Genomic DNA, 17,262 nt, shown 5'->3' on the forward strand with positions numbered 1-17,262 from the left:
CTTTGAACATTGTAATAGACAGATCCTGAGGTTTAAGTGCTTTTTTCTATACTTGTTCGAACCTGAAAGACCAACCTTTCACATTTCGATGTATGTAACAATTGTATATAATACAACAAAGCAACTGGAACAGCCAATTCATTTACATTCTTCTAGTATTCCTTGATTTAGTTGAATCTACAAAAGATGACCCCTATGATCAGTGCCTTCCATTAATTTTTTCTGATGTAGTTCCCTTTTGTGTCAAAATTCAAAATTTATAACAGACTGCAATCGTTTTGGTGCTGTTTTGCACAGTCTATAGCTTTAAAATTCGACGTCTTTTTTGTTCGCACTTACGTTTGGTAGACACTCTTAAAATTAATGCCAATGACAACTTTTCAACTTATTCAGGAAGTTATGTAGTTATGTAAAAAGATATAACATTTGTGGCCCCAAATTTGAAACTGAGAAGCGTTATTGTCAGTAACATTTCTCAATTTTTTTTATAGGAATTGTTTTTCTTCGTAGATACTATTTACTCCTGATTTGTGCAATAGCTCAAAAACGCGACACACATGTTAGTTTTATTGTAAAACATCTATATGCTCATGGTAGGTTTAACAGCTCCAGTCATGAGCTCGAGCCCACAGAACTACAGTTTTTCAACTGTCTCCCTTTTTTCTTATTCAACGGTAGACTAAATCCTAAGAGTGTGGCTGACAGCGCGGTGCATGACGCAGTCATGTCTTAAAATACTGATGGGATATAATCCACATCTCTGAGAACATCCATCCTCACAGTCAAGACAGTACACGGAACCCCTTCTTGGGCATTCACTCTATCCACAAGCAAGCAATCTTCAAGAATAAACCAAAAGGCTTATACACAGAAAGCTTTTCAATCCATATTACTTTGTATGTAGTATTTAATGTATGTTTTGAGTCGCAGCAAATGGTTACAAAAATTAACGTCAAAGTACTTCCATCCTACCGACTGCGCAGTATTTTGTCTTTCTGGAATATGATTTTATTTTCATCAATGTAATATTTAGTTCCCTACTCAAAAGACAGAATCAATACGAAAAATTTATGGTGTAGTGTATTTATCTTCTAAAATTGTTTTTATGACACATATGGCCCGAGGCCACTTCAAGGTGTGGTATACAGTTCTTTTTTTTTTTACGAGAGGCCGTTGCCACCTACTCCTAGGGTTGAAACAGGGTTGCCCCTTTTACAGTTCATACGGATGTAGGCTTTGGTATCTACAGTCCGAAGCCTGGCCGGTAGAGCAGAAAGTATAATATATAAGGAAAACGTAAACATGACCAATGATACTGATGTAAAGACGAGAAAGGCAAATCCTAAACCTGAACATCCTAAACCTGAGCATGAAGATCGGATATCGCTTGCTTTCCAGCTTACAACACGGAATGCACAACATATCGCTGTCTGGGAAATTTGCTCCCACATTACAACGCAGTCTTGTCCCCTATATACCATGATGTTTTGTTTTGTTTTGTTTTATTCAATATGCAACAAAGAACACAAAATACTACACATCCCAGAGTAAGTGTCCAACAAAATTAAACAAGATAAAAAGCTAAAGGGCAATTTTAAACGAAAAAACTCAACACAAAAGAAAAACGAAAACGAGGACAACAAAAAGACAAAGGACTTGACAGTCAACATACCTGAACGCTAGATATCATGTTTTTAACTCTGTATTTACTGTCTTTTTAAATTGTTTGCCATGTATATCATGCATGTGATTTGGCTTTTATTTTAAAACCGTGACTTGGGTTGTGTGAACATTCTTTTATCGATTGTTTTTAATGAATAAAGAATGATTACAGAATGCTTCACCAATCTTGATAAAAAGAAATGCAGCAGAAATTAACTTGTTGGTTGCACGGATGCGAGTATGCTAACGATGTGTTGTTATCTTCATTAAATTGATGAATGCGTTCATTAAGCATTTAGGTTTTGTTAATGAAGCCGAAGGCATGTCTTTATGGAAACGGCCTTGGAACTAAATATAAAAAAAAAAACCATAAACATTATGGACTCTCAACACCTCGGGTGAGTGTACTGACTAGTTTATAAACTGTCACAGAGTCAAAGCCTATAAAACACATCGTACTATGGTTTCGGTTCTAACCGATGTGATAGCACTTTATATACTCACCCGTGAAATCCTAGAACAGTGTCATAATAAAAAATAATAATTTACAAGCCTTATAAAGCGCATTTTACATGATTTTTTCACCAACTACACCACCAAGAATGACCGGTAATTAGAGACAGTTTTAATTCTATGTTTTAGCATCTATTAAATGGTTCGACTAGTATACCCTTGATTGTTTTTCCACCATGCCGAGCCTCTATTAAATGGTTCGACTAGTATACCCTTGATTGTTTTTCCACCATGCCGAGCCTGGCCTCGTTGTTCAGGGATTTCAGAAGGCAAAAAAATAACCCTTTTTTATTTCTCTTGGGGTATCAGGAATCCATCATGCGGAACAAGCTTTCTACAATCTTGATACTCACATTGGGGTTTGAGTTCTCTATTGGATGAGCAACCTTGTAACTAAACCCTTTAAAGGAATATGTTACCACTGTTTATACAACCCGGGAATTAAAGTTTGATGGAAATATCTCTGAAAAACTAACCTTTTGTGTGTGTGTTTTTTTTCTTCAATTAAAATCATATGGTTGAGTAGTTGACTCTAATTTTCTGAGGCATAAAACTAATGCAGATCAGAATATGCATAGCTTTAAAATTACATTAGTTATGCAGAGTATGTTCTTGGCTCTATACGGCTTTACTGTACTATCTGTGATACGGCAGCTATCGCAGTTGAAAAGATAAATTTCTTAGGAAGGCCCATATTACAGTACAAGCACACTGGTCTAACAATAGGTCTAGGTTTTTATTGTATTAGATAATACGGCATTGTCATTACATAAAGTGCTTTATTAATCCTACCTGAATACATAAAGTGCGATAGGCTAGACTATTGTTTTCCACAGTCTAGTTTGGAGTTCGTTTGTAATCAAAACTCTCAGAGGAAGCACGTGTACTGTAGCTGTCTCAGTAAATCACATATTAGTGTCTTAACTCTCAATTGTTTTAATTTAGCACATCCTGTAAGATTGTCTAATTTCCGTGTATTGTACATTATTTCAAAGGATCGTATAGAACGTATTGCTCCCCAGTTTGGTGATAGTTTTTGAAATTATGTTATATTGAAGTACATGTAATATAAGCCAACCTTAAAAAATGTTGTGGTACCGTAATATTGGGAAACCCCAAACGGACATTTCAATTAAAGGTATAATACAACTCAACACACACACGTTTTAGAGTAGATCAATATAAACCACAAAGAAAACTGACTGGTGGATACATTTTAAATGATATTGGGGTTGGACACACAAAAAATACTACCGGTGGACTCGAATCAACGACCTCCGGATTACCATGTCGGCGCCTTACCAACTGAGCTATCTAGCCCCATTAATACATTACAAGTTATAGAAAATAAAAATGGAACTAACTTTTACTGCACCTCAAGTACACATGCTGACTCTCTGCATGCTTATTTTAATTTTATTTTTTACCCGTCCCCAGAGGGCTATGTCATAAAGTATAATTACTGATTAACAGGTTCGGGTGATTACTGACAATCGAATAGTCAGTAGTTCAACGCCCTTAAATTTTACTCATCACAAACAAATTTTAGTAATTAGTTTCCACTTCTGACATAACAATTAAGGTAAATGCAATTACATAATTACACTGAGTTGACTCGTTTGTAAAGAGAAGGTATACGTTTGGTAAGCACTCTTAAAAGTAGTAGCAATTAAAAACTATTGGTTAGAAGCCTACAGCAGATTTCGAACGCATTTTCCAATGGCTCTATTTCATAGAGCTGCTAAGCATACAAATTTGCTTAGCATAACATTTCTTCCTTCACAGGAATACCAACCAAATTTTCATCTGTTGCATATTGCTTGTTACTGTGTTCAGCTGTTGTTTGCTTATATCCAGAAAATCACGTGGAAATTTGGTTGGTAATCCTGTTTTTATCAAGGCAAAAATATCAAGCTAAGCAAATTTTTGTGCTAAGCAGCTCTATGAAATTATTGGGCCACTAAATCTCTTTTGCCCCATATGAAGGAAAGGGTTCTTCGGGATAGGGATACATTAGGGTTTGGATCTCATTTTGCACAAAGGTCAGCAAAGAACTTTTCACCGATAGCGAAAATACTAGATAATATTAATTTTTGTTAGAAAAATTAGGGGCAAGCAATTTAAGACAGCAAAACCACCAGATGGAACCATGTGTAAAGGCTTTACTATTGGGTGAGAACCGCAGACGTTAAAACAATTTTAAGTTATTCCATTACTAAACCATTAGAATGAAAATTAAAATGCTAATATATTTAACGCACCTTTTTCAGACTGAAGCAAGCCAACGCAGCGATAAATTATAACCGACCAAATGTTCAATTCAACAGAATTATGAATACTAACAGGCATTAAACAACTAGGTTAAAAGAGACAGAAACAACTGAAGAGGTGCCCATATTTAGGTCAAGTATTTATAAAGATGTATAAAAGGACCTCAATAAAGGCACTTGAAATTTTGGTAACTACTCAAAATAATTTGTAGCAAACGAGCTTACTTGGTATCGAGCAATGGCTTCCTCTGAATGAAGTAACGTTGTTTTGAGAAAGAGGTATAGTTTTTCACTCAAATACTAAAAGACTTCGGGCCTGAAGCCATTGCATCTGAAAGCACACACTTTTTGCAACAAGGGCATCTTTCTTTCATGTCTTGCAACTTCGATGACCAATATTGAGTCTAAATTTTCTCTCATTTGTTATGTTATGCTTATGTATGGGATACTAAGTGAGAATACGGGTTTCAACATGTTAAGAAACATCATACTTACCGAACTCTGCTGGTAGATCTGACCACGATGGCTGGAATTGTTGACATCACCATAGTACGCTCGGACTTCGATCTATAGGAAGAAATGTGAATCGAATAAAACAGGTCAATATTCCATTATTCGAGATTGACTGACATGGATAATAATAATAGTGATTATACATTTATCAACAAACTTTAAGTTTTGTGGGATAAACTTAACGTAATATTGGAACTAAACATAGCACACACGTGATAACTTTTTAATAAAACACTTTGGTTGTACTGGCGTTTGGTACTAACTCAAATAATATTAGCATAAAACTGACTTGGTGACGAGCAACGAAGAGCCGTTGATAAGAACATTGTGAGAAACGAGTGTAAAGTAACACATCTTTTGAGGGAGAGGTAATAATTATCTCACTTAAATATTTAATACATTTTGTGCAATAAGGGGGTATTTTATTTCGTTGTTCTCTTGCAACTTTGATGACCAGTTGAGCCCAAACTTTCACAGTTCTTTTAATTCATGCATAATTATGTTGGAAAACACCAAGTATGAATACTGTTCTTAGACAATTACCAAAGGTGTCATGTGCCTTTAATGATGTGCTTCAACTCAGAACCACAGTATTTTAAACACTGACGTGTTACTTAGCCAATTGTCTGGGGTTAATTTTTATAAACTGCAACAGTATGGAGAATGAACCATGAAGTCCATGGATCATTTCATATTCACGTACACCATCTACCCATAGTAATCTCCATCTACACATAAAGTATCGGTTTAGAGTAGTATGAGCAGAGAGTCCGATGACGACTAGCTAGTTTAAATTTAGAAATAAAAAGGTGTCTCATTTTACACCTTGGAGTCATCTTATAAAGTGCCGTGATACAATTAGATTATCGCTACAACCTCAGACGACCCTTTCACATTTCCAGGTACACGAGTGAAGTGCGATATTTCTAATAATTCCGTGGGTGGATTTTTGAGACCTATAAATGGGCGTCAAAAACACCTTAAAGGCACTGGACACTTTTGGTAATTGTCAAAGACCAGTCTTTTCACTTGATGTATCTCAACATATATGCATAAAATAACAAACCTGTGAAAGTTTGGGCTCAATTGAGGCATCGAATTTGCAAGAGAATAATGAAAGAAAGAAAAACGTTGTTGCACAACTTTCTGTGCTGCCATATGCATAATAAAAGGCTTCAGTTGTTTGAGAGAGAAATTACCTCTTTTTTAAAAAGTATACGTTACTTCAGAGGGAGCCGCATCTTACAATGTTTTATACTAGCAATATCTCTCTTTTGCTCGTTAGCAAATAAGTTTTTATGCTAACAATAAGCCTTTAAAGTGAAGGTTTACTTTTGGTAATTGCAATATCAAGTACAACGTATTAGTAAGAAGCCTATACAGCAGCCTTCGATGGTATACAGCGTTACGGGAATCACTCCGCTTTGAAATAATTTGGTGCCTGATACCCCTCACAGAGGCAACGAAGGCGATTGCCTCCGTGCCCCCTGGTTATTGCCTTGGTGCCCTTAAAATGCCCCAATAGAAATTTACGATTTCCTAATAGGGTGCCCTTTACCAAGGAGAAAATGCCTTGATGTTCTTGCGAGTTCAAAAACAAAGCATCCCGGGTCTGCATAACCTTTAAACGAAGCCCAACATCTTTAATAAACAATATATATTGAATGATGTTTATTAATATAAGCAACGAGCCACAGTGTGGCATGTGGTATGCCGATTAACAAAGGAAGATAATATGAAATATACATAAAATTATAATGCCAATGTCCTGCATTCATTATGGTTCATTATATTTTCTATACGGGCATTTAACCTTTAGCATTTTTTTCTTGTGGTGGGTTGGTAGCATTAAATATGCAACACAACACAAAACTGGCAATGAAATTGTATCAATAATTGAATAAAAATAAATCTACAATAAAACGGTTGCTACAAATACATCGTATGTTTTTTAAACTACTCGTATGGCACTGTTTTAAAATTCAAAGAAATGTCCTCAACACATCATTTTAGTTGCTCTTGTTTGTAAGTTGTGTTTTTTCATATTCGTACGTCCTCTGTTTGTCCGTTTACCTTGTCTATCTGTCTGTCCACAGGCTGATTACTACAAGCCTCGACATCAAATCGGACCCCAATGTTCATTTTCTTTGACTGCTAAACCTTTTAACTACTCTGTTCGCTATTGCATTGTATATGCATACAAACAAACACACTGTTGTAAACTAGACAGAATCTCTCTACCACTTTAAAGTAACGGCTATATATAGTGCACCCATGACCCATTCAAACATAAGCCAGCTAGAAATAAGCCGATAATTATGCAAATTAATGATCGGGGATGATATCATTCGATCGCCTCCCGAAGATAGAAGAGCTGTTGCTTTAAATTTATGCTTTTATAGAGGGACAATGATCACAATATTTACAAAGTAAACGAACGTGATGACAAGATGAATTATGACATTATGAAATAATAAAAAGGCGCTGTAAAATAAACGGCGCTTGACGACAATCAATATAATACAGCAGCAGTTGCTATGTGTATTGCCGTGTCTGTGATAAGCCTCGCCTACTAAACACTGTGTACTGACCTTAAAGAGTAGAATGTGTATCAGCATCAATTCCCGTCAAACAGGTTCAAGGATTCGGATAGAAATGTTACAGCATGAATTCTTGACTGGACTCGTGTATATAGCCGAACACAAGTGCTCCTTGTTTATCATGTACGGATGGCATATCTGCATCAATCAAAGGGTACCACATACTACGCCGTTGAACAATACTATACAGATTGGGAAGATTGTCTGCAGCCTCCTCTCTCTGCGACACACACTGAGATGCGTTCCTCATGAATATTCATGTCATTACAGAGGTCAAATGACCATCTCGGTTCCAGGTGTTCACGTTGGGATGTCAAACTGGGGAATAACATTATGCTAGGACTCGTATGTCCTCTCTCTGCATGGCTTTGAGATGTACAGAGTCAAAGAGAAATAGATGCATTACGCTGTTCGTATGGCGTATAGGCAGATTCCCATGTAATTAAACCTGCGCATGTCTCCACAGTTAGAACCCATCAACAAAATTATGGGTAGACTGTATGATCATCATGGCTAACGCACGGCAGACACTGGTGGGTTCAACCGTTGACTATTTCATGTTCTTTTTTTACCCCCTGTAACATTGCCCTCCTGCAAAACAAGAATTAATGTAAATCAATAAAAATGGTTAATGCCATGACCTTTATCGTACCATGTTTTTCCTTCCCCATTGACATTGAATAGTTATTTTATGGATTTTTTTTCAGCGGGGGGAGGGGGGGGGCGCTCAATTTGTTGGCTCGTAAGTTTATTCAATAGTTGCGTGATTGAATTACGATAATTGATTTTTGTTTCTTCACTATGTCTTCTCGCGTGCGTTTGTTGAGAAATTATTTCCACAACTTCGTTAACGTTGTTAATGCATTATACGGTGACATGACGCAATGACGTAACGAATTCCGCTCTCGTTTAGTTTTTATTCTGTTAAAAGTTCACGGTCATTAAAAAAAACTGTAGGTATTAAAGGGAAGGTATACGTTAAGAATTCGCTCTTAAAACGAATGGCAATAAACCATTGGTTAGAACCCTACAGTAGCATCACCTTTTTTACTCACCTCACTTTATTCTCACCATTCCAAGACCCTGCACGATTCAATGACGAGTAGAAAATCACACCTAAGAGAAACAAATTGTCTCGACTTTGCTCCGAGTCATTCGCTTAAAGGAACGAATCTTGAACCGTCACGGCAGACAATATTTCTATAATGTATATATTGCAAATTAAAAGTAATCTCACAGTAACATTTTCTGTAAATTTGTGTTTGTTATTATTATTAACGATTAAAGGCAGGGGACACTAATGGTAATTGTCAAAAAACCAGTCTTCACAGTTGGTGTATCTCAACATATGCACCCTTGTAACACGAAGTTGTGTGCTTTCTGATGCTTGATTTCGGGACCTCAAGTTCTAAACTTGAGGTCCCGAAATCAAATTCGTGGAAAATTACTTCGTTCTCGAAAACTAACTTCAGAGGAAGCTGTTTCTCACAATGTTGTATACCATCAACCATCCCCATTACTCGTAATAAAAAACATTTTTATGGTGATAATTATTTTGAGTAATTACCAATAGTGTCCACTGCCTTTAAAGACACAAGTGGATTGGTAACGTGTGGTATAGCATTCAAAGTTTGTGATTTATGATAATTGTATGATTATAGCACAATTACATAGAAAGTGTGTTTGTGGTCCGAACATTATTTCTCTGGTGCCAATTGCATAGAGCTGCTTAATCAGAAAATATTGCTTATCAATTGTCTGCTAATGAGCAGGTTACCTATCACAAATTAAACATGTAACATGGTAGTTTAGCTGGTGAGTATAATTTTGTTAAATTCAAAATTTGGTTAATCTAAACAGCTCTATGAAATTGGGCCCTGGTCACTGGGTCATAAATTATGTCATTTCTTAAAACGCTCAGCTACATATATAGGCAGCTTGTGCTGCACACAGTAGCGCTCCAAGCTTTATCAATCACAAGAGCTGAAAATGTCTGCCTTCGCACAGGTACCTGTTTGCCCCTGGGTGAAGAGAAGCAATTATAGTAAGTGTAGTGCTATTCCTTAACCAACTTAAACTTACGAGTCCTGCACAACAGTTTTATCCACTTTTGATGGCGGTAACATTTTCAGTTTTAGATATTTTGTATTCGTCTTTAGTTTTAGTATAACAACAGCAAATACAACAATATTAACAATTTATACAAATTTATTAACAAATTTATTATAGGCACTTTGAAACATTCCAAATCGGTTACTATACTTCATTGGGCCTTCCTGAGACCCCATCAACTCCTTTGAAGTATGCAGCAACGGCAACCAATTTGGCGCGCAGGTTGTTGATTACTCACACAACCAATCTCATCCAGCAGGTACCCATTTATACTCCTGGGTGACTAGAAGCAATTATGGTTAAGTGCAAGTGTCACGACCGGTATTTGAAACCACACTGTGACTCACATCCACTGACAACTTGAGTTTGGTTCTCTTGAAAAACCTATCGCAAACTTGGGTTGCGAAGAAGACAAAATAGCGGCTCACAAAACTTATTCAGAAGTGCTACTTCACCTAGAGATCATCCCACTATCGAACCGTCATAAAGCACATGTTTCTCCGTAATGTTTGTTAACAACTCAATGCAATTACTCATAAAATTGTGTAGGAAAACAAACCGCTTCAAGAAATATTTTTTTTATGTGAACAAATTAGCTTGTTTATGTCATTACCTTTTTGCAGCACGGTGTTCAGTGAGCTGGCGATTCGCGAGTGGGCAGTGGTCGACTGCCTGATATTATTTTCGTTAGTTTGCCGGCCTAAGAGGTTTCGGACAATTTGCCCTAGATTTACTAACAAAAACCAGTAACCTTGTTTTAAATTATGAGCAACTTGTTTTTTTAGTGCTTCGTAAGTTGTGTAAAATCGGGTTAATGGATTTTTCTCCTGCGGATTGCCGCTGGCTGTGAATGTGGAACTTGAAGTTGTATAGATTTCTTTTCAGGAAGGTTGACGCATGGAGTTGTAGACGTCTCTCGTGGCGTATGAGGCGCACTGCCTCATAACGAATTGAACTCATGGGGGCGGTACACCGTCCATAGGGGCGGCGGAACTGAACCTCTTGGCATTTTTTCCACAGACAATAGTTTTGCACACTTCGCTTTCTGCCAGATAAACAACAAATTAGAGTGAAGAAGGCAGACGGCTCGAGGCTAGTTTCGAACCATAGGTTAAGGCACTTAACGCTATTGGTATTTACTCAAAATCATTGTTAGCATAGAAACTTACTTGGAAACGTGCAATGGAGAGATGTTGATTGTATAAGACATTATGAGAAACGTTTTTTTGACAACTACCAAACGTGTCCAGTGCCTTTAAACACAATATGGTTGTTGGCAAGAAAATATTCAAGATCCTTATCATTGATAACGCCTGGGCCAAAATAATGACGTACAAGTCTTGCATAAAGTACGTTGTTACGCGCGCGGAATTAGAGTTTGCGCGCGTGTGCCCTCGTGCCAACATTTCATTTAATCATTATTATCACACTGAAATTAGCTAATTGATCTCCATTACATTTGACATTATCAACGAATTTACCCAAGTGACGTCATTACCAAATTGCGTCGGGCTCAGTGTTGCACTGTCATTAATTGCAATTTCACACTCGTACCAAAAGGTCATTAAAGGGTCGGTATACGTTTGGTAATGCCTCTGAAAATTAATGACCATGAAATTGGGCCCATGTCAATAATATATTTATCGGATGTGCTGTTTTTAGGTTGGAAGTTCATAAGGCATGACCATTATTTATGTACTGTGAATGCCAGTGAGAACGTAACACGCTGAAGTGATCAATATTGTGGACTGCGATAATATAACGAGAGTCATCAATAACGTTGCCCGACGTCTTGAAAGAATAATGGGAAAAGCTAAGTACAGAGTGCGCCCTCTTCAGTTGAGTCTCCCGACGCAGAATTAACCATTTTGTACTCGCGGTCCCAGCGACCGTTCAACGGTAGCCTACTGGGATGGCTGACAGCCCGTACTGACGTTAGAAAAAAAAAATTATCAACAGTATACATGGATTCAATCATCTTTATGAATACATCTATGAATTCATAACCATGGAACCTCAAAGGAACAATAATATTTTTCTTTTGGAAAATGGAGGTAGATAGAGTACTTATTTTCTCATCACATGGTGTGACTGAGTGCCAAATTACAAGCTTGTATCATTAAAGGCCACTTCCTCAAAATGATTTCCCATATTTGCTGCCAATCTGACATTATGCCCTACATACAACAGAGATACACAATAAACCCGTAAAAGAATCAAATATGTTTCTACATTTGTTGTGAAATAAAAGCTTTGGTAAATACAATGGAGGCCGTGTAAAAGAAGCTGTGTCAGAAAATTAATAGAATCTGTGTCAGTAAAAGTAAATTCTCAGAAAATGGTAACTTTAGTGCTGCAATGTTAGTCCCCGTTTTTCTGTCTTTCTATTTTTTTTCATTTCTACATAACTGTCCATTTCCTATACACCCACGCCTTTAACATTATTCAGTGAATGAGTCTACATCGAGATCCAGGGGTGCACGGATCATGTGGGTGCAAATCGGAACTAGTCCTAAAAATGAGTCACATTGATACAGGTCCCGTTATCATGTTTACGGAATATATAAAGGTGCAATTTGGGCAATAGCTTGAAAAACTCAGAAACATTAATGACCGTATAAGTGCTTATCTTGGTAAGAACAACTTATTTGTAGTGCAACACAGAGTTAAAAAGAGCTCTAGACTGTCTCCAGAAACTATGGCACGCATAAATGACACAAGATTAGTGATTCCTACTGCGATTCAGTAACTAGACGCCATTGTGTTTTATAGTCATTGTGAAATTAGCCGAAGTTTGGTAGCGAACCCACAACGTTATGCATGTCTGCAGTCTAACCACTGGACCACGGTGATTTTTTTCTGTGGTTTTTCAGGGAAAGATAGACACTGGTTCATGGCCCGTCCAATCGTGACCTGTTTTTTGTTTATGCGTTTTTTATTACACCATAAAAACTTGTCCCGTAATCAGATCTACGGACTTCGTCTTCAAAAACACCTTACCAGCTTGAGTTTTAAAGTTTTAAAGAATTTCCTCCCTTTTCCCAAGGGAAAGATGATACGAGGATCAAAACAAGGGTAAAGACTTGTAAAATCGTAATACATAAAATTATCTGATCTACTTACATCCATTGAAAGGTCCCACTGGGTGTCGTCAACTCTTCAAGTGCACTTGGCTGTCCAGGGAGAGCGTGGGAGAAAAATTTAACACTTTAGCTCAATTTACAGGGTATCGTGTGGCATATGAGATATAACTTGGAATGGTTTCAGAAAGATTACTCCAGAATCTAAGGATGGATCTTGGCGAGTGTCTAGCCCCTATATAGGACCTTTCCACTGTGATGTGATGTACACAGATACGTAAGACGAGAGTGTATGGCTGCCAGGGCTTGGTGCAACGTCTATAATAATCGTCTTCCTGCAGACATCAGACAGTGCTAGGGTTATCAGCCATAGGTCCGGAGGTTTCCAAAGGCTACCTCCAACCAAACCCTCCCACTACCCCGGTGTTCAAATAAAGAGAAAGCTTGTTCCGTTCAGAGGGGGGTTATACTGGGGAACTTGGAGGGGTTGTGGTGTGTGTTGTGGGGTTTCGTCGATAGAACCTCTCAATACAATTTCACGGGGTCAAATTTGTCATTTTGATGCACCCCGTCAACGGCATAAGTGTTTCTAGTTTAAAACAAATAAACCATCAAGGTTAGTGCCTATTCGAAGTCGATAATAAAAAAAACTATACAGAAGTGAAATTTTTTAATTGCATTTAATTGCATTTAAATGATAGCACACAAAACTACAAGCAAGTTTTAATAGTCTTCGCGTTAAAACCGTTTGCTGAAGTAGCTGTTTAATCTCATCCACAATTCCATTACATGAAGGCTATTACAGATTGGAAGAATGCCATAGCATTCCAAGTGGAATGTAAAGGACACTTGTTCCAAGTAATTTGATCGAACCAAAGATGTCAAAGTAGACGATACTTATATTTGCAAACAGTGAACCTTCGAATTATTATTAACATGGCACCTAGCGTTTAGGCAACCCCTCTGCCTGGCAGCACCCAGCCAGCCACCAACCCGTCTGAATCCGGTCATGGCTTAGGTGTCGCGTGCCATGAATGAGGTCAAGCATGAAATCTTGTAAAGAATTCCCCCTGAAAGAAAATTACACAATTCAGTTGAACAGCTCAGTGAACATGAGCTGGCTTGTTCAAATAATCTAAACCTAAAGGACATCAGGAGACCATAACCGTTGTGACTGTAGCAGTATAGGTGAAGAACCTTCATGAGAAATGATCCGCATCGTAATACGGTAAGTGTGATCCTTGTTAATTCTACGATTCCCAAGTTAGTTTTGTGTCTTTTCAAAATGAGATATTATTTTGGTCGGATGAAACAAAAGAAGGCCCAGAAATTCCCTTTCCGAGATAATATCTAGTGACACTCTGTAGGCACACGAGAAAAACTATCTGAAACACTGTATTTTTTTCCACCAGGACGTTTCATGGGTTGCCTTTGGAAGTCGACATTCTACTTACGCAGGATGCCGTCAACCCGAAATAAAAAATCTAGAGAATTTTAGTATCTTCCTATATGGTTGCATTAATCGACATCCTAATAATTAAATAAACTCAAAAGACGACGTCTAATACTTCATGATGTCGTCATCCCGAAATAATTGACCTCAACATGACGTCACCTTGCTTTTATGATGTCACCATCCTTAATATCTCAGGATCTTTAAAGGTCGAGTGGCACATCCAGAGTGCCGTACAAGTAATTGCCGGCATTTGACTCCATATAGTTTGCGCTTTTATGCAAAATACGCTCAGATACTGACAGTGCTTTGACAATACTGAAATTATTTTTTTTTTATTTTATATTTTGCTAGAGGGTCCTCAGGACAAGGTTGACAATAAAACAGGTGAATTTTCTTTTAAGTTTCGGAAGCCCCAAAATCGGGTAGATCGTAAATAGGAAACGTGAAACAAAAGCGTCATAGTGGCGTCATTCTATAAGTATCAAACAGGTGGAAGTCAAAACTGTGCATCGAGTTTCGGATTTTCAAAACGGAGCTTTCGTTTCGTCGTGGCAATAATCATAAGGCGAAGGTTTACTGAGATCAACTTGCAATGAAAGGAAGGCTTTAAGCTATAAACTCGCCACTAAAAAACATCGCAACGGACCTTTGGGGGAAACTTCAGATAAAGCTCTGACAACACGTGGAAATAGTTATTAGATTTAAACATTTAACTGAGAAAGGTCTTGTAAATGCTATTCATGGAAAGACTATAACAACAGATATATTATTTCAAATAACAAAGCATCTATAGTCCTACATTGAACATGCTATTGTGATTATTTGGCCGAATTGACGCAACAAGAATACTAACATGTAACGGTAGTTTTGAAATCTCTTTTAAGAGTAAAGGTCTTAAAGTGTAGATTGAAAGGTTCCAAAATATTAAAAAGTTTAGGGAGATGTTTGCTCTCTAGTGATTTAACAAAGCAGTAACGCCTGCATTATTATAAATTCTGCCAATAATTGTTCAAAATGTTCAGGTTAATATCGTTTTGACAAATATCAGTTAATTTTTATTTATTATCAACAATGAACTGATTTTATCTTTGTTTCCCACCGCTCTGTCTTTTAAATTATAATCCGGAATGTTCAGTAAACATGTGCTCAATTTCACAGTCTGTAATAACTTCAATATTACTATGACACCTTCAAAGAAAGGAAATAGTTAAAGGCAGTGGAAATACTCAAAATAATTATTAGCATAAAAGGTCAATTGGTAACGAGTGAAGGGGAGAGGTTGATAGTATAATACAGTGTGAGAAACGGCTCCCTCTGAAGTGATGTAGATTTCGAGAAAAAAAGTAATTTTCCAAGAATTTGATTTCGAGACCTCAGACTTAGAATTTGAGGACTCGAAAACACACAACTTCGTGTGACAAGGTTTTTTCTTCTTTCACACTTATCTCTTCGTCGACCAATTGAGCTCAAATTTACACAGGTTTGTTATTTTATGCCAAGTGAGAAAACTGGTCTTTGACAATTACCACTAGTGTCCAGTGTCTTTAATGTGGTTATGGATAAATATATCAGTTGTTATCCAAAAAAATTTGAATTTGAGAAATGTTTCTGTCGGAGACGTTTCTCAGATTAGGTATTTAAATTACGGCTCAATATTTCTGCGTGAACAAAATCGCTCCGGGTTTTCGGCGATATATCAAAATTGCTTGCACCATTTAAAAAGAAATGTTCACGGTTTATAAGTTGTATTGTATATCTTCATTAAAATGTACGAACGGTTCGACAAACAAAAGGTTGACGTTACCTTTGTTTCCGCATGCTGATGTAGGGAAATTAAAATCTCAACCGTTACCATCTATAGGTTAAAAATGGTGATGTAGTATCTACAAAGTCTATCTGACAACTAGTGCGTATTGCCTTATAGGCTAGCCGTTGCTTAATAACGACTATCAGAGCTATGTTCTTCACAACAAGTTAAGAAAGATCAACCCTGACAGAAGGAACTTACAAATATCTTCTTCAATCGTTCCCTATCCATTGGCCAATTTGTTAATGAAGCTAACGGTTAGCTTCGAGATAAGAAAGTGACATCACTGTTATACCACTCTTTTGATTTCTGATGCCGTCTTGGCAACCGGAAAACAACCCCTAAATCAAAATGTCAGTTGCCCCCCCCAAAAAGATATGTGGGCTGATTTTGAAATTAAATGAATCCGTCACGAAGACCCCACAGCCTTTTTGTCGAGTAGTGATTGTATTTTGCTTCGTTTGACGAAAAAAAAAATGAAAGTAGTGCTATGTTACGTGATATAAACAAAAGTGATAGTGTAAAAGCAAAGTGTACGTTTTGTTAATTAGAAAAAATATAATTAGCTGTTACAAAGTTAACAACTTACCAACCAAGAGGACCGATGGTATACAAATTCAAAAATAGTTAATGGCCTGACGTTTCTACCCTATCGCAGGGAGTAATGTTGTAATTACGTTACAAGTTTAATGAACTTTAAAGCTAATTAAATGACACTGGAGTGATGTTGATGTGATCAAACGTTGTTAGAAACTTTAACCTTTAAAGAAATTTAGTTAGAGAGAAGAAGGTGATTTTTCAACAGACATTTGAATCTAAGAAAGGCTTCAGGCATGGAGCCTTTCTCAGGCAACTCAAAGTCCAAAATTTGAAGGTATTGTTTCTTTTACTTCGATGACCAATTAAGCCAAAGTTTCAGAACTGAGGTATACCTGCGCCTTTTAAAGCACTTCATACCCTATAGGTAGTTGTCAAAGATCAGTATTGTCACTTAGTGTATCTAAACTCATGCGTAAAATAATAAACCTGTGAACATTTTGGCTCAATTGGTCATCGAAGTTGCAAGAGAATGAAAGCAAAAAAAAAACTTGTTTGCTTGCATAGGCCACTTTAAAAAGATTCAGGCCCAAAGTCTTTTAATGAGTGAGAAATTACCTCTTTCTCAAAATTCCGAAGGGATCCGTTTCTCAAAATGTTTTCAACAGCTCGCGTTACCGGGTAAGTTTTATGCTAACAATTATTTTGATTA

At 37.1% G+C, this 17,262-nt stretch overlaps 2 protein-coding genes across 4 annotated transcripts in view; one reads left to right on the forward strand and one right to left on the reverse strand.

Annotated features, from left to right (window-relative positions):
- Window positions 1–7,887, reverse strand: part of LOC139939702 (probable diacyglycerol O-acyltransferase tgs1) — a 31,760-nt gene extending 23,873 nt beyond the window's left edge. For all 3 annotated transcript variants that reach the window (XM_071935780.1, XM_071935778.1, XM_071935781.1), the window contains exons 1-2: window positions 7,550–7,887; window positions 4,941–5,012 (exon numbers count right to left, since the gene is read on the reverse strand). The gene's annotated coding sequence lies outside the window, so the exon portion shown is untranslated. The remainder of the gene's footprint in view (window positions 1–4,940; window positions 5,013–7,549) is intronic.
- LOC139939798 (uncharacterized) overlaps window positions 1–17,262 on the forward strand; it is a 68,157-nt gene that overhangs the window by 27,405 nt on the left and 23,490 nt on the right. The window lies entirely within an intron of this gene.

This window comes from Asterias amurensis, chromosome 7 (genome assembly GCF_032118995.1).
Source record: "Asterias amurensis chromosome 7, ASM3211899v1".
NCBI lineage: Eukaryota > Metazoa > Echinodermata > Asteroidea > Forcipulatida > Asteriidae > Asterias > Asterias amurensis.